Here is a 20,920-nt window from a genome sequence, read left to right as displayed (position 1 = left end):
GAATTCAGCAATGCAAAAACCTTGATCTGTATCATTTTCCTGGCCATGCAACACCAAGTATGATCACAGCAACACAGTGAGCAAGTGTCAGAAGGAAAATTAGTGCAGTGCCAGAGAGAATGCTGGAGCAGCAGTTGACACACGGGGAAGTGCATTTCCAAAACAGGAACACTACCAATAAGCGACTGTGGTGGAAGAATTCAGAGGGGGTTACACTTTGGAATTGATACCAGAGACACAATGGAGATCTGTCATTGAGTCTGTTAAAGAGAAGATTTTAAGATTCACTACAGATGAAAAACAAAATAAAATGTTCATTGGTTAGTGAAGGCAAATGTTGCAATTATATATTTTTCAAAAATCTACCCATCTTTGCAATGAGTATCTCACCATTTTCCTCACTCGGAGTCAGAACCACTGGTGAAGATGATCGTTAAAATCCCCGTTACTAGCCATGAATCAGAGAACTTCGTTTCCCAAACGTTAAGGTACAACCAGGAACTTGAGATAATCATTAATGTGTGCTCCTGTGATGCAGGTGACAGTGCATGGAATCTCTGTGCAGTATATGTGGCTGTGCTGCGCTGAAGTTTTAAGTTTGACCTCACATGGAGCAGCTTCAATTATTCATTGTCTTGAGGGGTACGGATAGAAGGTGATATTGAGCAAAGCCAAGTATATGGGAAAATACCCGTGTTTGTGGATTGAGAAATGACCTTTATTGGATAATAACTCCTTGATCAACAAACATACTGCAAGTAGTTAAAACGTGAAGAGACATTTGTGTAGAGAGAGCCAAAGTGATTGACAGGCAGGTGATAACGTTTCCCATGTGCATTGCTTTAATTTCGCGAAAATAATGTTGAACTGTTTTATGTTATGCATTTGTTGCAAAGTCGCAAAGGTTATTGCAATAATCAAAAAGGAAAAATCACATAGGACCGTTGAATATTGTATTGAATTGAATTTTTGGCCTGAGCATATTTTATCTTCAATGGCATGCTGCAGAGAATACAGAGGGTTAAACATACAAAGATCAATCTTCTTGGTGCATTTCTTTGGTGGAGTAAAAATGTACGAAATATACATAACATCATGTGAATGTGTCGAATCTTTAAAGTAGTGTTGCGTCTCCCAAGTGACGTTCCAAATTCCGACTGATTAGGATATAACTTCTTCTGTCTGCAGTTATTTTAGGACATCAGCTCCATTTACAGAGTTTCACCATGAATAACAACGCCACACCTTACCAATCCATGAACGTTTTTTTTACTCAATCTTAATCATTCTTACGTGTTCATGAAATTCTTTGTGGCTGAAGTCAACCAAATTCGAATTTCTTACGCAACCACACTGACTTTCCTCTCAATGGTAAAGTCCCTCCTTGTATGTTTGTTCGTGTATCTTTTAAAAACACTGTGAAATCAGCTTCTACGTTTTTTTTTCTGAAAGTTCGTCACGATTTAACTAACTGTATTGATTGGAAGAAACTCTCATTCAAACTTATCTTAATCATTCACTAATTGTTTTGAATCTCTAACTAAAGTTATTGATTCACTCGAAAGAGGGATTTCCCTGATTTAGTCATTCAAACCTCACGTTATGTGAAAATCTCATTTGTTGACTTCAAACTTGGGTGTTTCTGCTCCAGCATTTCCAGATCTCGTGAATAAACTCCCTCATTCTTTCCATCATCCCGTTTGCATCTTTCTGATATTATGTCTCAGTAAACAACGTCACTTGTCTTCTAATATCTTGCTATCCAGAAACAGCGTCGGTGTCCCTTCCTAACCTCTTCACATGTTGTTGGTGTAGCATGAGGACAAGGATTACACACAATGCTCCCACTGAGGTGACCTGAAGATTTTACAGTCACACTATGAACTCTTTGCTTTTTAAATATGACGTCACTATGTAAAAACTCCACTCAGGTAAATTATTATCTATCCAGTTCATGAACATCATCTCCGTAGGATCGAAAATATCTATCACTCCCTTTATTCTTCCATGAAATGTTTGAAAGTTTTGTAAGGCCAACATCTCTAACTCCCCGTGCCCTGAGTGAGCCTCAGCTATTTCTAAAGGCGACTCAAGTTCAAATACTTCATAGTGTGTCTCCAGTCATTCCAGTGCAGACTGGTTCTGACAGTAAATGTCATCACCAAAGGCCACCGTGGATCTGAAATCAAAGTTTGTTCACATAGTAATTGTCTTAGCTATTGTGTATCGTACGTCCATGTTCTTTTTCAATGTGTTCATCATTTCATTGGTCCCTGTATTGAATTCTACTGAATGATTAATTTGTGAATGGAGACTTTCCCTTCACCACTCATTCGAAACTCCATGGAACATTGAATGATTTTACTCATATGCTTCCAGAGGACAGTCCTGCATCACTGGGATGAATCAGTGAACATTCCGGACGTATTCTTGAAGGCAAGGATTTCCTTCTCCAGTTTAGGGGATCATTACTGCACTGAATCCCATGTGTGCCTTCATTAAGATCAGAACAGTTGCAGCAAGATTTTAAAACTAAGATTTGCAATCTGCTTGCATTGGCAAGATAACATCGCATCCTTTTGGTTTTCTTTAATCACTGACGAGAAGGAAAATGTAAACGGGGAGAGCGAGTGGGAAAGTGAGGCAGTTGCAGCTCTGGTGAAACTCCTTCTTTGTGAGTCTCTCAGCAACAAGAGATATGCAGGTGACTCATTCGTGAGAGATCTTCACATCGAGAACAAAAAGCAATCAAGTGCAGTTAGCACCACTTCCGGAGTGGGGGTGGGGTGAGCAGTAACTTCTGTCGCTATGTTCAGAAACTGCCTTTTCGATTTACTTGGACACAAACTGCATTTCTAAAAAGCACCATGGAGTTTAGCAAAATTTATTGAGTCGCTTCTTGTCGATTCCCACACAGGTCCAACTCAGTTGATATCCATGTGGCTCAAGTCCAGGTGTGAACATCTCTGCAGTAAATTGCACGGTTAGGTAAAGGCAAGGAAAGTGGCTTCTCGATAGAAACAGTTAGTGAAACTATGCTGCACGGTATGATGTGGAACACGGCCTGCTCAGCTTGTGCATTTTCCCTGTAGTCCGGTGTGTTTCGTGTTCCGTGTAAACGTGAAAGTTGTCCTGTTTCGAGCAATCGGTGAAATCATTCAGCAAAGCAAGAATCGAAATTGAAGTAATGTCAAGCAGCTCATGGTGATTTGACCAAATCATAACCGAACATATATTCTCATGCAGTCAAAGATACATTCTGTTGAAAAGAGTCTGAGAAGATAGACACAGCTTACCATTGATTTTTGTCTGGATTGATGGGCTTTCATTATCTGCTGCGAAATAGACATTGTAGCCGGGCACATACCAGCTGCTGTGCGAGTCGGGACAGGGACCATGGAACCCTTTTTCATGTGACTTTGCATGTGTGGTTATGCAGGAGCACAATTCGAAATGCAAGAAAATGGGCGCTCAGGCTGTCTGGTAGTGTGGCCGAGCGGTCTAAGGCGCTGGATCCAGGTTCCAGTCCTGTAAAGGGCGTGGGTTCGAATCCCACCACTGCCATTTCAGCTGATCAACTCGAATGCTGCTTCGATCCCTGCTGCATTGATGTTCTCGGAGAATTAACTGTGGACAGGTGCCGAGAATTGTCAGGTCTCTCAGCTGCCATGATGTTATTCGCCTCCCCTGCAGAAAATCGCAAGCAGCTCAGCGATTGGTTTACGTTCCAGGCAAGTTGAGGTTTTACTGGAACCGAATGGAGACTGTTATTTCATCGCTGTTGTGAAACAAAGTCCGGCGGTGAGTCGATTCATCGTTATTTGGCTTTCTGGCGAATGGGAAAATCTTCCAATGCATATGTTATTGAATTTCTCCCATTTCCTGCATTTCCGTCCTGGAGACACCGGAAGGGAAAGGTAATCTAATCGAGACTGTGATTGGTGAAATTCACTTTTTTATGGCCATACTTATTATATTCTTTCTTTCTCTCTTTTCAGCATTGTCTGGGAAGTGGTGGTGCACTAAGGCTGCAGTATGTTTGAAAGAGTAGTTTGGAATTGCCCTGTTGTTAGTTGTGAGATTACTTTATGCCTCATGCCCTCGGACTGTCTCACATTTAGCATTCATGCTTCGCTGTGTCTGAACATGCATTAGGTATGCCAGTTTTGTTGTGTTCCGTGTTAAATGCTTTCTGTTTGCGATTCGGTCAATACATTACGAGTTAACAGGGGTTCTGAGGTAACTTGCAGCAGCAAAAATCCTCAACTGAGGATCTGGGAAAGTTTCACGAAGCATGGTCAGTCGGAGCAAAAGTAAGGAAGTCGTTCGTTTCTGCAGTGTTTCACAATACTACCTTTCCCGTGAGCAGTCGAACAGACTAAATGATTGTGCTACAGACTGCGACGGCAAGCTCCGCTGAAAAGTAATCCTTTAATACCGGTGTAAGCAACGCAAGGTTATTGGGGTACACCGCGTGGAAACAGAGACTTCGGTGTATCTCATCCATGCTCACCACATCACCAAAATTAAACAAGTCCCGTTCCGCAGCATTTCTCCTCAATCCCTCTAAACCCATCCTATCCAGAAACTCATCCGATTACCATTGCAATTTTCTGAGTGCAATAGCCTCCTCCACTCCCTCTGGTAGCTCATTCCATACACCCACAACCTTGTGAGTGGAAAATGTGCGTCGGGGTCCTTTGTCAATTTCAGACCACTCACCTTGAACCTATGCTCTCGAGTTTCCAACTCACCCTAGCTTGTGTAAAACACGTAAATACTCAGTTTACAACCCTTCCATAAAACCATGTCGCAGCCGTTATGCTGCCGGGAAAGTTGTCCCAGCTTATTCCACTTCACACTCCAGTCCAAACATTGACGACATCCTTGTCTATATTTTGTCACTAATTTCAGTCTATATTTTTTGACTTTTTCAAGATGTCAATTCCCTGGATAACAACGAGCTATTGGAAAAAGAAAGGTGAAACGTAGAATGGCTTCAACTTTCAGTGCTGGATGCCACAGAGCCGCAACGCGCTCGGCTGAAGCTCGTTTCTGTAGTGTAGTGGTCATCACGTTCGCCTCACACGCGAAAGGTCCCCAGTTCGAAGCTGGGCAGAAACTGCTTTGTTCTTCAATTGCAGCCTTTTACACGGACAAGAACGGAGCTTTCTTGCTTGCTCTCCCATCTGCAAATCTGCCTTCGAAAATGCTCGAACAAATCTGCTCTCTTTGTGAAATGTGATGCACTTCCATTTAATTAGTGAGCAAAGCATTGTAAAGGCTTGTTCTGATCAGAACCATTGTAAAACCTGGTTCTGATCATAAGTCATTCTGTTTGAGAGTGTAGTTACCGCGTTCTGATCCCTTCCACGAAAAACTGTCCCGCATTTGCATTCCTTGCGCAGGCGGACCGGTTCAAAGACAGGGAAGAAGCTGATGCGCTGGTGCTACTGATCAGCGCACCACTGATTCCTGAACTAGTCTGTCTGTCAAATGTAAACCAAAGTCTTCTCTGCAAGGCCTCATTTGGAAACTCTCTGTCGTTATTCAACGTGCGAGAATTGGCAGCAGAGGTGCTGAATCATGGTTTGGATCAGTTCGCACGTTAGTGACTCATTCAATCAGCAACAGCAATGAAAGAAATTATACTCTCCGAGGAACCTCTTGGACCTGTGCTTTCATAGCACCGCTAGTATTAAGGTGCGCTCCGAGATCTAAGCCATGTTGGAACTGAAACGGAGGAATTGACAGAGAGGCTGCAGAATGACATCGCATCCTTTTGGTTTTCATTAAATCACTGACGAGCAGGAAAATGTAAACGGGGAGAGCGAGTGGGAAAGTGAGGCAGTTGCAGCTCTGGTGAAACTCCTTCTTTTGAGTCACTCAGCAACAAGAGGCGTGAAGGTGACTCAGGCGTGAGAGCTCTTCACATCGAGAACAAAAAGCACTCAAGGGCAGTTAGCACCACTCCCGGAGTGGGGGTGGGGTGACATAATTACCTTTTGACTTCAGTTACTATGTTCAGAAACTGCCTTTTAAATTGAGGTGAACAGAAACTGCATTTCTAATAAGCACCATGGAATTTAGCAAGATTTATTGAGTCGCTTCTCGTCGATTCCCACACAGGTTTCCAACTCAGTCGGTATCGATGTGGCTCATGTCCAGGTGTGAACATCCTTGCAGCCAATTGCACGGTTAAGGTAAAAGGCAAGGAAAGTGGCATCTCGAACTGGCCCCGAGGTCAGAGCATCCTCACAATGTGATCTGTCGTTCTCGGATTGTAATGCTACCTCCGCTTTTAGGGTGGAGAACATTCTTTGGGACCCTTATGCTGCAAAACAGACACAGTGACTGAAACTATGCTGCACGGTATAATGTGGAACACGGCCTGCTCAGCTTTGTGCATTTTCCCTGTTGTCCGGTGTGTTTCATGTTCCATGTAAACGTGAAAGTTGTCCTGTTTCGAGCAATCATTGAGCAAAGCAAGAATCGAAATTGAAGTAATGTCAAGCAGCTCATGGTGATTTGACCAAATCGTAACCGAACATATACTCTCACGCACTCACAGAAACATTTGTAGCTGAAAAGAGTCTGAGTAGGTAGACTCAGCTTACCATTGATTTTTGTCTGGATTGAGGGGCTCCTTCTTTGTGTTTCACTCAGCAACCAGAGACATGAAGGTGACTCTGGCAGAGTGCTCTTCACATCGAGAACAAAGAGCACTCAAGGGCAGTTAGCACCTCTTTGACATCTTCTGGGGTGGGGTGGGGCAATCACCTTTTGACTTCTGTTAAGATCCTCAAAAACTGAAAGTTGTCCTGTTTCGAGCAGAGGACGAAATCATTTACCAAAGCAACAATCCAAATACCAGCAATATCATGCAGCTCATGGTTACTTTGCCCAATCATATCCGAATATACAGTCTCTCATACAGACATTACATTTGTGGCTTTAGCAAATCTCAGAAGCTTGATTCCAGCTATCAAATGATTTTTGGCTGGATTGAATGTTTGTTGCGAGATTGATATTGTAGTTGGGCATATCCCTGCAGCTGTGCCAGCAGGAGAGGGATCCCAGAACTGTTTCCCTGTGACTTTGCTTCTAATGTTTCACAGGAGCACCATGGAAGGTGTAAGACAATACACTGCAGCTGTGGCTGGTTTCGTGGCCAAGTGACCGAAGGAACTGCTTTCTCACTACAAACTCTCAGGTGGCTCGAGTTCAGATCCAACCGCTGCCCTTTGTGGGTGTGCTGTTTGTTTTACTGCAGCCTGTTAAATGCTGCTGTGTTTAAATTCCAACACAACCATGTGGTTTTGCTTTTGGAAATGTACCTCTGATTTGGGAGAGTGCACACTCTCTATCCTGTCAGTGTTTATGCTGTTATGATCACGTTTGCGTCCCACATGAAATGTCCCCGTTCTCAAGCGGTTCTACTGCTGCATCATGTTCCGGCCAAGTTGTGTTATTCACTGTTTTCACTGAAACAGAACGGAGATTGGTATTGCATCGCTGTTGTGAAACAAAATCCTGCAGTGACTTTACTTCTCATTATTTGGTGTTCTGGCGAATGGGAAAATAATTCCACTACATTGTGATGTCATATGGTCTTAAATTTCTTTTATTTCCTTCCCTTCTGCCCTGGAGATGGAGGAAGCAGGCACTGCCGCATTGTTGATCGGATGGGCAAATTAATCTAAACGAGACTGTGTTTGGGAATCTCTTAACTTTTCATGGTCCGTTCATGTTCAGTTCTTTCTTTTCCCTCATTTCGGAGCTTTTCGGGAGGTGGCGGTGCACCAAGTTTCCAATACATTTTGGGAGTGCAGTTTGGAATTGCTCTGAAGGATCTGGGAGATGTTTATGGCTGATTGCCCTCGCACTGTCCCCAGAACAGCATTCATGCTTCAATGTCTCTTAAAATGTATTTTAAACAAACTCCCATTTCCCAGCATCTGGCCCCTATCCCACTAAACCTTTCCTATCCAGAAGCTCAGCCGGTTGCCTTTGAAATCTTCTGAGTGTACGAGCCTCCTCCACTTCCTCTGGTCGCTGATTCCATACACGCACAACCTTCTCTGTGGGATAGGTGCCTCATTCCGTTTTATATTTTACCCGTCTCACCTTAAACCTATGCTCTCCATTTTTTAACTCGCCCCATATTGCAGAGATCAATAACTCAAATTTTTCTGTTGACAAACCTTCCTTAAGGTCATGCCTGACGATGAAGGGTAAGACGTCCCAGTATGTTCAGGCTCGCCCGACATTCCAAACTGTGCATCCCTGACACCATCTTTGTTTATATTTTGTGAGCAATTTCACGTGATTTTCTTATTTTTTAAATGATGCCAATTACGCTGGAGAATAACCAGCTCCTGGAAACAGAAAGATGAAGCGTTGAGCCGCTGTAAATTTTAGTGCTGGCCGACTCTGAACACCAGCTGCTCGCGGGGATGTTGCCTGTAGTGTAGTGGCTGTTAGAGTCACCTCATACACGAAAACTCCCCGCTTCAAAATCGGGCAAGAATAGCCTTATTCCCGATGGCAGCCTTTCAGACTGACATGAGCAGAGATTTGTAACTTGCTGTTCACGTCAGCAAACCTGGCTTTGAATTTGCTCGCTCATACATGCTCGAGTGATGAAACGGAATACAATCCCATTTCATTTCTGTGTGAAACATTTTCACAGTGTTCGCCAAACTGGTTTTGAATATGCACAGATGTGTACAGCACTGATGGCCATTCTGTGTCACAGTGGAGTTCCTGGACTCTGATCCTTCCACTAAAAACAGTACCACATTTGCTTTCCTTGGGCAGGCGGCCTGGTTCAAAGCCAAGGGGCAAAGGTTCCCAGCAAAAATCCTCAACTGAGAACCTGGGCATGTTTCATGGGGAATGGTCAGTGGGAGTAACATCGTGGAAGCACCCGGTTCTGCAGTGTTTCTAAACACTAAATTCAAGAGCGATTGGATTTTAGTATTCTGAGGCATAATTTAAATTGATTGGTAAAATTGGAATTGTTTCTTAATTACCAAACAAAACTGACTTGTTCCACAGCCAACCGTTACATCTTTCCAATTTTCCAGTACAGGCTGAGACTGCGAGCTGGTCATCACAGGTATTTGTCAGCGCTCAGTTCCGAACAGCATTCACTCTCATTTGAAGGTGGAGGGCACGTCTTCAACTTCATAACACTGTTCTCATCACAAAATCCTGCAGCTTCTCATCATGGGGACAGGGGTTGGATTGCAACCGTTCCCGTATTAAATGTAAAGATTTTCACACGGGAAGCGCCATTCATGAGGTGGGAGTGGGGATGGGGGAGTTTCTGTAAGCTGTGTCCCAGGGCTGTGCAGGGAGCTGCAGTGGCCACTGTCTGTTGACAGCAGGGGTCTGGAGAGAGCAGTGTTTGTCCCTATCTTACTCCATGTGGAGCCAGGGAACACAGAATCATCAATGGTTTGGGCTGCAATTCAACCTTGCCATGGATTTTCCGGTTTAAATGGAGCTAGGGTAGTATTCCCATAGTCTGATCTGGAACAACCAAAGCTCCATACCTGGATGGTGTCAAACTACCAACCTTTATCTTTCAGCCCACTGCTGACCATTGGAGTCATACAGCCTGTCACCAACCAGGCGTGCCGATTTCCCTAAAGCAGGAAGGTTAGCGGGGATCTGAAGGGCGGTGGAACAACTGGAGCTCTCACTGTTTTCAGAGTCTGTCACCAATTTTCCTGCTTTCATTACCAAAAGTGTCAGAGAGCTTGAGGGGTCTGCAAACACCCAGAGGGAAAGGAACTGGGAATTAGAAGATACCCAGATCGTTCAAAATGACTGCCTGAGCTACATCACTATGACTCTGGTACTGGGATAATTCAAGCACATGGCTTGACAGAATCTGAAAATTAAATACAGAACTTCAGGCTGTTCAGTCCAAATGAGATCCATTAAGATACAGTGGACATTGAATCTCTTCCATATAGCGACTTCATCAAATCCTCCCTGTCAATCTATCCACAATCTTAATTTTTGTATTTCTTCGTCCATTTCCCCCAGCTAATGTGAACATCTTGTTTTCATCTTCCTTATCTATACCAATTATAAGCCAATAAGCTCTATTGCATCTCGCTTCAACTCCAGTTGCTCCATTGCATCCTAAATCACTCCTTAATCTTACTGGTAAATGAATGAGTCTATCCCCTCTCTGGACCCTCCCATCCTTCACAATGTATGATGATCTCTGTTGTGAATATACTGATCACCCTCGACCTGGAGGAGGGATAATGCGAGTTTCTGAAATTATCGAGAGGGTGCAGGAGGAACCCAATAGGACTGGCACCTTTTGGGAGAGAGAAATAATGTTAATGTTTAGAGACAATTTCTTACTTTATTTTGATTATTCTTTTCTCTCTGCCCTAATAGTGATGGATCTTTGAAGCTTCTTTCTCCAAGGATTTCAAGGAAGGATATATACACAAAAGTATCAAACAAAGGGAATTATTTGTCTCTCTGATTTCTCACCTGGACAGACACTGCCTTTATTAAACTTCTTTGAATATTTGAAGAAGATTCATAGACAGGAAACGCCAAAGAAACATTTACTCTAGATCTGACTTGATCAATCGATTCATCACAAACTGGAAATAATTGGCATTTGAGTGTTGCATCCTCAGTCATTACCAATCACTGCATACAATTTCTCCATCATATCCTCCCTGACGATCTGTACCAAAGTCTTAGGTGATTGTTGGTGTATCCCATACCTGGGGGAGGTGTGTTCCAGTTGGAGGTAGTTGGGAGCTGACAGGATGAACTAGGTTGGGGAGTAGATGGGGCTTGGGTAATAGATTCTGGGAGTATTTGAACATTGCTCAGTCAGCCATTATCCTCAAGCCATGCGGGCTGACAGGGGGAGTATTGACCTGTTACTGTCTCTGTCTGTCTGTGAGGAGAAAGTGAGGACTGCAGATGCTGGAGATCAGAGCTGAAAATGTGTTGTTGGAAAAGCGCAGCAGGTCAGGCAGCATCCAAGAAACAGGAGATTCGACATTTCAGGCATAAAGCCCTTCTTCAGGAATGAGGAAAGTGTGTCCAGCAGGCTACGATAAAAGGTAGGGAGGAGGAACTTGTGGGAGGGGCATTGGTGATGCGATAGATGGAAGGAGGTCAAGGTGAGGGTAATAGGCCAGAGTGGGGTGAGGGCAGAGAGGTCACGAAGAAGATTGCAGAGGGAGTCCCTCCCTCGCTCACTGCACACCCCAGGTCATCTCCTCTGCACAGAAGCTCTTCAGCCACATTCTCAAACAGACTTGCTACCACAGCCACATCTCCTTCCTCAGCACCTGTCGACGGAACCGACCTCGAACTCAGCACTGCCTTCCTAACCTGTAATCTTCTTCCTGACCTCTCCACCCCCACCCCACTCCGGCCCATCACACTCACCTTGACCTCCTTCTACCTAGCGCATCTACAACGCCCCTTCTCCAAGTCCTTCCTCCCTACCTTTTATCTTAGCCTGCTGGACACACTTTCCTCATTCCTGAAGAAGGGCCTTATGCCTGAAATGTCGAATCTACTGTTCCTTGGATGTTGCCTGACCTGCTGCGATTTTCCAGCAACACATTTTCAGCTCTGTCTGAGTGTGACAGAGTGTGGGCTGGGGGTCACTTGTTCCCTTTTTGCCTTTTCTATCTCTCTCACTGTCGCTCTCTCTTTCGCTTCTCTCTCCTCTCTCGTTTTCTCTTTCACACTCTCATTCTTCTGCTCTCTTCTCCACCTCTTCTTCACCCCTCTTCTCCTCCTACCCTCTTCTCCCTCTCTCCTCCACTCTCTCTTCTCTCTCCCATCTCTTTTCGCTCTCCCCCTCTCTCTTGCCTCACTCTTCTCTCCCCCTCTCAACTCTCTCTTCCCCCACTCTCACTTCATCTCTCTCTCTCTCTCTCATTACGGTCGCACGGTGGCTCAGTGGTTACCACTGCTGCCTCACACTGCCAGGGACCCAGTTCAAATCCTGCCCAAGGCAACCGTCTGTGTAGAGTGTGTACATTCTCCCCAGTGTCTGCATGGGTTTCCTCAATCGGTCCAATGGTGTGCAGGTCTGGGTGGACTGGCCATAGTGGAGTTGCCCAAAGGGTAAGGTGAACTGTTCAGACAGAGCAAGGTCTATGTGGGTTACTCTCCTAACCATCTTTCCACCCCTCTCTTTCCCCCAGTATCCTACTCCCCTCTCCTCTGCCACCCTGCCCTCACCTGTCTTCACGATTCCCTCCTCGTTTTCCGCCCCCACTTTCACTGTCCTACCCATCTGCACTTCTGTCTTTCACCCAATCTCCTCCTCCCCACCTTCAACCACTCTGTCCTCCCGAATTCTTCTCGCCACCTCCTTCTGTTCCCACGCCTCCTGCTGTCTATTCCCTCTTTCCATGCCACCACCTACTCCCCCTCACCTCTTCTCTCCCCGCTAACATCCCCCCGCTCTCCTCCTCCTCGCCCCCACACCTCACCCACTCTCCTCCTCCCCCCCTCTGAAACCCTCCTTTGCCCCTGCTGCTGTCTGCCTCATTCTCCCTGCCCCTCTTTCCTCCACCTCTCTCTCCTCTCCCTCTCTCTCTTTCACCCCTATTTTCTGCGCCCTCTCTCCTCCCCTCTCTCTCCTCCCACTCTCTGTCCTTCCCCTCTCTCCTCCCACTCTCTCCCCCCCCCCTCTCTTCCCCCTCTCATTCCCCTCTCTCCTCGCCCCTCACTCTCCTACATCTCTCTCTCCTCCCCCTCTTCGTACACCCCCTAACCTCCTCCCTCTCTCCTTCCCCGCTCCATCCACCTCTCCTCCCATTCTCTCTCCTCTCCCTCTCTCTCCTCTCCCTCTCTCCTCTCTCTCCTCCCCATCTTCCTCATCCCCCTCTCCTCCCCCATGCTCTCCCTCTCCCATCTCCCCTCTCCCACTCCCCTCTCTTATCCCACTCTCCTCCTCCTCCTTCTCTTCTTTCTCCTCTTCCCTCTCTCCTCTCCCCTCTCCTCTCATTCCTCACTACTCTCTCCTCTCACTCCTCATCACTGTCTCCTCTCCCCTTTCTTCTTCCCCTTTCCCCTCTCTCCTCACCACTGTCTCATCTCCCCCTCCCGTCTCTCCTCTCTCCTGTCCCCCTCTCTTCTCTCTCCTCCCCTTCACCTCCCCTTCTCCTCTTTCTCCCCTCTCCCCCTCACCTCTCCACTCTCCCCTCTCTCCTCATTCCCTCTCCTCACCCCTTCTCTTCTTCCACCTCTCCTTTCTTCACCTCCCCTCCTCTCCCGCTTCCCTGCCCTCTCGTTCCCCTCTTCTTCACACTCACTTCTTCCCCTCTCCCATCCCCCTCTTCTTCACCCCTTCTCCTGAACTCCTTCCCTACCCCCTTGTATCGTCTCCTCCCACCTGTCCTCCCTTCTACTCTCCCATCTCTCCTGCCCCCTCCTCCCTGGCTCTCCTCCCTGTCTCTGCTCCATTTCCCTGTTCACCTTCCCCCTCCTTCCCCCACTTCCGCCTCTCCTCCCCTTCACCTCCCACTGTCCTCCCCTCCTCCTCATCTTCACCTCTTTCCTCCCCAATCCTCATGTCCCTCTCTCGTCTACCTCCCACCACCTATCTCCTACTCCACCCCAAACTCCCCTTCGCCTCACACCCCAAACGCCCCCTACGTCCTCACTTCCTCCTCTCTCCTAACCCCTCTCCTTCCCTTCTTCCCCATCACTCATCCCCCCACTTCATTCGCTGTCTCCTCCCGTCCTCCACCTTCCACGTTCTCCCCACCTCTACTCCTCTCCTTCATTCCTCTCCTTCTCTCCTACAACCCCCTTCCCATACACCCTCCACCACTCTACTCCCCCTTACGCCATCCACTCCTTGCTCCTCACCCCCTGTCCTCCTGTTCCCTCTCCTCCCATCTCTCCTCCTACTCTCGCCCACCGTTCCCAGCTCTCTCCTACAGCCCTCTCTCCACCCCTTCTTTCCTCTGCCATGCCTCTTTCCCCAATCCAATTATCCCCGCACCTCCCCTTCCTCCACCCTCTCTTCTCCCCCTCCCTCCTCACCTCTCCCTCCCGTCCCCTCCCCACTCTCCCTTCCCATCTCTCACATTGAAAGATGAGGCACACAAAGTGGTCAAAAACAGCATGAAACTGGAAGATTGGGAAAGCGTTAAAGATCAGAAGAAAGTCACAAAAAGAGTGAGAAAGAACCGTAGGAAAGAACAGGAGAGAAAAGATGTACCACATAATTTAAAGACAGATAGCAGAAGTTTCTATGAAAACTTTAAATGAAAAAGAGTGGCTAAGGTAAATGTTGGTCCTTCAGGGGATGAGGAGGGACATTTAGTTATGGGGTGTGATGAAATGGCGGAGGCACTGAACAGGTATTTTGTATCGGTCTTCACAGTGGAGGGCGCTAATAACATGCCAGAGATTGACAAAGAGATGGAGTTGGTGAGGACCTGGAAACAAATATTATTACGGAACGCTAGTGTTGGGCAAGCCCATGGAGCTAATGATAGACAAGTCTTCTGTCCTGGTGGAATGCATCCCAGCGTGCTAAAAGAGACAGCGGGGGATAGAACAGTTGCACCGTCAGTAATTTTCCCAATTTGCTGGACTCTGGGGCAGTTCCAGCAGATTGGAAAACATTGGCGCCGCTGTTTAAAAAGGAAGGTAGACAAAAGATGGGGTAGTATAGATCAGTTAGTGCAACATCTGCCGTGGGGAAAATGCTTGAGTCTCTTATCAAGGAAGAAAGAGCAAGGCACTGCTGGATCCCCAAGTGAATACCTTCCCACACATGGAACAGCTGAACGACTTCTCCCCCATGTGAATAGGGTGATGTTAAATAAAGACCATTGAATTTAAGACATTTACAGATCTTAAAGTTTTTTTCCCCCACAGTCAGGGGAAAGCTCTCTTGTCAGTGTAAAGCCACTGGTGTGACATGAAGCTGGATGACAAAATAAATCTCTTCGCACAGAATGTCTGTGTCAATGAGTCTCCAGTAGGTCTGTGAATTTTCAATCCTTCTGACAATCCAGATATTTCCATGGTGCTGATCTCCTCGCATATCTCCAAGTTGGATGATCTGGTGAATCCTTTCCCATAAACACAACATATTTATGGCTTCTCTGTCTGTGAGTGTTTTTAGATTGTGAACTGGATAATGTTAAATAATTTCTGCAGTCAGTTCACTGGAACACTCATACACTTATGTGTGTGTGTGTATGTGTGTGTGTGTGTGTGTATGTGTGTGTGTGTATGTGTGTGTGTGTATGTGTGTGTGTGTGTGTATGTGTGTGTGTGTGTGTATGTGTGTGTGTATGTTTGTGTGTGTGTGTGTATGTGTGTGTGTATGTGTGTATGTGTGTGTGTGTGCATGTGTGTGTGTGTGTGTGTGTGTGTATGTGTGTGTGTGTGTATGTGTGTGTGTGTGAGTGTGTATGTGTGTGTGTGTGTGTGTGTGTGTGTGTCTGTGTTGGTGCTTGACCACACACAATGTTGTTTGAAACCTTTGCTCACTGACATACAAGATAATCATGTTCCCTTTATGGCCAAATGTATTTAGTGACTCTGTTGGATCTTTATATCATGTCTGATTTCTCTCACTTCTGGCGAGAGGTGCAAGTGGAGTTCAATGCACCTAAATGTGAGGTGATGCACTTTGGGAAGAATAACAGGAAGGCAGAATACTGGGTCAATGGAAAGATTTTGGTAGTGTGGATGTGCAGAGGGATCTTGGAGTCCGTGTCCATAGATCCTTGAAAGTTGCCACCCAGGTGGATAGTGCTGTTAAGGGGGCATACGGTGTGTTAGGTTTCATTGGGAGAGGGATTGAGTTCTGGAACCACAATATCATACGGCAACGCTACAAAATGATGGTGCAGCCACAGTTGAAATATTGTTTACAGCTGTGGTCGCCCCGTTAAAATACGATGTGGAAGCATTGGAAAAGGTGCAGAGGAGATTTATCAGGATGGTGCCTGGTCTGGAGGGAAGGTCTTATGAGAAAAGCTGAGAAACCTGGGTCTTTTCTCATTGGAAAGAAGGCGGCTAAGGGAGGATTTAATAGAGACATACAAGATAGTCAGAGGATTAGATAGGGTAGACAGGGAAAGCCTTTTTCCTAGGATGAGGACGACAGCTTGTACGAGAGAGAACAACTATAAATTGAGGGGTGATAGATTTAAGACAGATGTCAGAGGCAAATTCTTTACAGAGAGAGTGGTAAGTGTGTGGAATGCCCTACCAGCTCAGGTGGTCAACTCAGCTCCATTAGGGAGTTTTAATTAATCCTTAGATAAGCTCACAGATGATTTTGGGATAGTGTAGGGGGACGAGTTGAGAAAATTCCACAGGTCGATGCAACTTTGAGGGCTGAAGGGCCTGTTCTGCGCTTTATTGTTCTATGTTCTATAATCTGAATCTTTTTCCACGGTAGAAATGACAAATTCTAGAGGACATAGATTTCAGGGGATGGGGAAATTTAAAGAAAATAAAAACCGAAAGAACGGAAGATGCGGTTGATCAGAAACAAAAACAAAAGTTTCTGGAAATGTTCGACAAGTCTGGAAGCACCTGTGAAGAGAAATCAGAGTTCACGTTTCTGCTGAAGGACCCGAAACATTAATGGATTTTTATTTTCTCAGATGCTGCAAGACCTGCTGAGCATTTCCAACAGCATGTGAAAGTTTCAAGAGAGTTATGTCAGGCAAGTTTTAATACAAAAGGTGATAGTTGAGTAGAATGTACTCTCCTGGGAGGTGATAAAAGCAGAAACAATCACAATGCTTAAGAGGCATTTGGGCAGGCACATAAGCAGGCAAGGGGTAGGCAGGGATATGGATCATGTGCAGGCAGGTGGAATTAGTTTGGAACGGCATCATGGTCTGCACAGACATGATGGGCCAATTATTCCGGTGCTGTAATGTTCTGTTTTCCAAGGGGCACAATGTGTGGAGCGAGAGTTAATGTTTTTTTTAGAACATACAGTGAGTTGATACATTTTGAGAGAAGCAATGTAGAAAAGAAATATATATTTGCATGGCACAGACACAAAGAGTAGAGACTGAGGGAAGGGGGCAAGGTGTACAATTCTTTAAAGGAGAGAGGACATAATCAAAGTGTTTTGATCAAAACATATGGGATCCTGGGTTTCATTAAACAATTTCATTGACTAGTTAGGTCACAGTCAATCATTGTGTCCAATTCAGGTCAACAGATTCCTGATCTTCAGGGTGTGGAGTACAGACATATTGGTGTGGTGCACTGATGAAGAAAATGCAGTCACTGGATTGATTTGGAAAAAATGCTATTTTCTTTGAAGAAATCAAGTTGAAAAAATCATGATAGAATAAAATGGATATGATTATAACACATCTAGATAGAGCAGACAATAAAATAAATTGCACTTGATAGGTGATGGCTCAAAATTTAAGATTAGGTATAACGTTTTGAGAAAGTGGGAGATGAGCAAGTGTTCCACTGGCTGGAAATATGCAGAACATGCTGCCTATTATGGTGGTGCAAGTAGAGGTGATCCATGATTAATGAATACAATTATATCAGATATGAGAGAAATAAACTTTCAGGGTTTTGGGAACAGCTGGAGAATGAGAATAATGGATTCTGCTACAGAGAGCCAGCTTGGATTTGATGGGCCCCTTTCTGTGCCATAACATGTTTTTTTTGTACTTGCTTAACTTGTTCCGGTTGTTTGTCTTCAGGGGTTAGATTATCATCAAGGTAAATCTACTCTGTGTTCATGCTCAGACCAACACAGGTTGTCCTTCCACAGCAGGAGATAATGTTTACTGTTTTATACTGGGTTCTGGAGGAGTCCCTAGGTAGTGTACACAGAACTGAAAATCTGCTCTAGGGTGTTTTAACCAGGACTGTGAATATCTTGGAACATCTAATGCCACACCAATGCCTGGAATGCTTTCTAACTGACTGACTAAATGAAATATGTTCCTTCCACAGCATGTTGTTGGCTGGAGTTCTGTGGTCAGTGTTATTACACAAGGATCAGAATTGGATAATCTATTGTCTGTAACATATACCAATGATTAGCATGGAAATGTAAATGATTTAATTAGCAAGTTTCTAGATGGTACAAATTGATGAAGTTGTGAATCGTGAAAAATGGTGTCAATGGATACAGCAAGAAAGAGATCCGTTGGTAAACCCATACGGAGATAGATTTTAATCCAGACAAGTGTGAGGTGATGTATTTTGGGAGGCTCATTGCAAGAGGAATGTATTCACTAAACCGAAGGCCTCTCAGCAGCATTGATATACAGAGGGATCTTCAGGGGCAAGTTCACAGCTCCCTGAAAGTGGTGAAGGAAGTGGATGGCAGGCTTGCCTTCTTCTGTCAGGGGAGTGAATATAAAACTATCATTAGGCCACCTTTGGGGTATTGTGTGCTGTTTTGATCACCATATAAAAAGGAGGATGTGGAGGCTTAGTGCAGTGAGAGAAAAGGTTTACAAGGATGTTGCCTGGATTGGAGAGGTTGGAAAGACTTGGATTTTTGTCTTGTGAAAGTCAGTGGCTGCGGGTGATCTGAAAGGCTCAGAGTGAATAATCTGAAACCTTTTCCACGGTGAAAATGGCAAATTCTAGAGGCCATAGATTTAAGGGGAGTAGGGGCAAGTTTAAATGAAATGAAAACTGAAACAACTGCAGATGCTGTAAACCAGAAACAAAAACATTTTCGGGAAATGTTCAGCAGGTCAAGCAGCTTCTATGAAGATAAATTAAAGTTAACGTTTCTGAGGAAGGGTGACCAGACCCGAAACATTAACTGATTTTTCTTCACAGATGCTGCATGATCTGCTGAGCATTTCCAATAACATGTGCAAGTTTAAAGGCAGTTGTGTTGGCAATTTTCTTGTGCAGAAGGTGGACAGTGACTAGAATGTACTTGCCTGAGAGTTGGGAAAAGCAGAAACAATCACAACGTTTAAGAGGCATTTGGGCAGACACATAAGCAGACATGGGTTGGCAGAGATATGGATCATGTACAGGCAGATGGAATTAGTTTGGAATAGCTTCATCATCCACACAGACATGATGGGCCGATTATTCCGGTGCTACACTCTTCTGTTTTCCAGGCGGTAGAATGTGTGGAGGAGAGTTAATAATTTGAGTGGAATATGTCTCTTCATGAGAACACACAATAAGTTCATTCATTTTGAGAGAAGCAATGTAGAAAGTCAATATATATTTGAATGGCACAGACACAACATGCAGGACAGCAGGAATGGGGGACAATGTGCACCACTTATTAAAGGAGAGAAAACATAAAGTGTTTTGAGTAAAACAAATGGGATGCTGGGCTTCATTAATGGGGGAATGATAACAAACTCATGGAAAAGATGCTGACCATTGACAAAGCTCTAGTTAGGTCACAGTCAATCATTGCATCCAATTCTGGTCAACAGATTCCTGGTCAGAACGAGGAAGTTAAAATACCATAGAGGGGCCTGTTCCATACCTTTTGTTTCTCTTTCAGGACACTGTGGGGTCTCAAGGGTTAAACATTCCCTTGCCAAAGGCCATATTTCATTAACTGAAGGCCTGTACTCTTTCAATACAGACAGAACACCTCAGAAGGGGGGAGGCTGACAATATCTCAAAATAGAACCTCTTGCAGCCACACATGTGGATTCCCCCGTAACCCCAGACAGAGGAATTTGCCCTTTCCAGACAAGACTGAGAGCCCTGGGCACAACCCTGTTAAACTGCCTCCCGCTCCCATTGTCTTACCTCCCCTCCATATTAGCATAGGTAAGTGAATCCCCCATTTACTGAAGGAAGAACCCTCCAGCCTTAATCTCTTCCCATCAACACATAATCATGAACAATACGATAATCAGTTTCTGTAATCCATTCATACGTTAACGCAGGACATCGCCATTCATCAAGCTTTGTAAGGTCATAATTACCAGCTTTAAACTATGTAATGACAATCGCCCATGTGACTGATATGTCTTTGTCTAATTCCTATTAAATATACTGTCTCTGTGGGTAAGGCAGAGATTCATGAAGAAGAGTCTCTACAAGTCTCTATACTAACCTGGCAGGGGAGATACCATGATCATTGCGGTGGCGCTCCCAGGACGAGGCTATCCCATTGCACTTCGGGTGTGCTGACGCCTGCGATGTCACCAAATGCGGGATACTCAACAGCAAAATTTGTGGTAGTGGGGGTCTGCGTTCGCGCTCTCCCCTTGTGGGCGGCACGGTGGCACAGTGGTTAGCACTGCTGCCTCACAGCGCCTGAGACCCAGGTTCAATCCCGAATCAGGCGACTGACTGCGTGGAGTTTGCATGTTCTCCCCGTGTCTGTGTGGGTTTGCTCCGGTCTCCTCCCACAGTCCAAAGATGTGCGGGTCAGGTGAATTGGCTGTGCTAAATTGCCCGTAGTGCTAGGTAAGGGGTAAATGTAGGGGTATGGGTGGGTTGCACTTTGGCGGGTCGGTGTGGACGTGTTGGGCCGGAGGGCCTGTTTCCACACTGTAAGTAATCTAATCTAAAGTCGACACTGGGGCACCTTAGAAACGCTTTGAAACTCTCGCCTGCTGCCCAATAATAAAGCTACTTGTGTCTTTAGGATTTGTGGAACAAAATAGGCATCAACAATGAAGGATATGAGTGATCTTCAGAGTGTGGAGTACAGACTTACTGGAATGGTTCACTGATGAAGAAAATGCAGTCACTGAATTGATTTGAAGAAATTGCTATTTTCTTTGAAGTAAACAAGCTAAATATATTGGTTGATTTTTTTTTCTCTTTTTCACACCAAGTAATGAACAACGGTTTTGGCAGTTCATAAAGTTTTGCATATCGAGAACTTAGCTTTGGAAATGTTCACAACATCATTGAACATGCAGATTCACACTGG

The 20,920-nt window shown here is 45.1% G+C and overlaps 3 non-coding genes across 3 annotated transcripts; all 3 read left to right on the top strand.

Moving 5' to 3' along the window:
• Positions 1-3,482: 3,482 nt before the first annotated feature.
• On the top strand, positions 3,483-3,564 carry trnal-cag (transfer RNA leucine (anticodon CAG)). The gene has a single exon. It is a non-coding gene; the product is annotated as a tRNA-Leu (tRNA).
• A 1,487-nt stretch (positions 3,565-5,051) lies between these two features.
• trnav-cac (transfer RNA valine (anticodon CAC)) lies at positions 5,052-5,124 on the top strand. Its single transcript has one exon. It is a non-coding gene; the product is annotated as a tRNA-Val (tRNA).
• A 14,960-nt stretch (positions 5,125-20,084) lies between these two features.
• LOC132813864 (U1 spliceosomal RNA) lies at positions 20,085-20,248 on the top strand. Its single transcript, XR_009644190.1, has one exon. It is a non-coding gene; the product is annotated as a U1 spliceosomal RNA (small nuclear RNA).
• The last annotated feature ends 672 nt before the right edge of the window (positions 20,249-20,920 follow it).

Source organism: Hemiscyllium ocellatum, unplaced genomic scaffold (genome assembly GCF_020745735.1).
Source record: "Hemiscyllium ocellatum isolate sHemOce1 unplaced genomic scaffold, sHemOce1.pat.X.cur. scaffold_498_pat_ctg1, whole genome shotgun sequence".
Classification (NCBI taxonomy): domain Eukaryota; kingdom Metazoa; phylum Chordata; class Chondrichthyes; order Orectolobiformes; family Hemiscylliidae; genus Hemiscyllium; species Hemiscyllium ocellatum.
The sequence above is the reverse complement of the archived record's forward strand: the minus strand, read 5'-3'. Positions and strand labels throughout refer to the sequence as shown.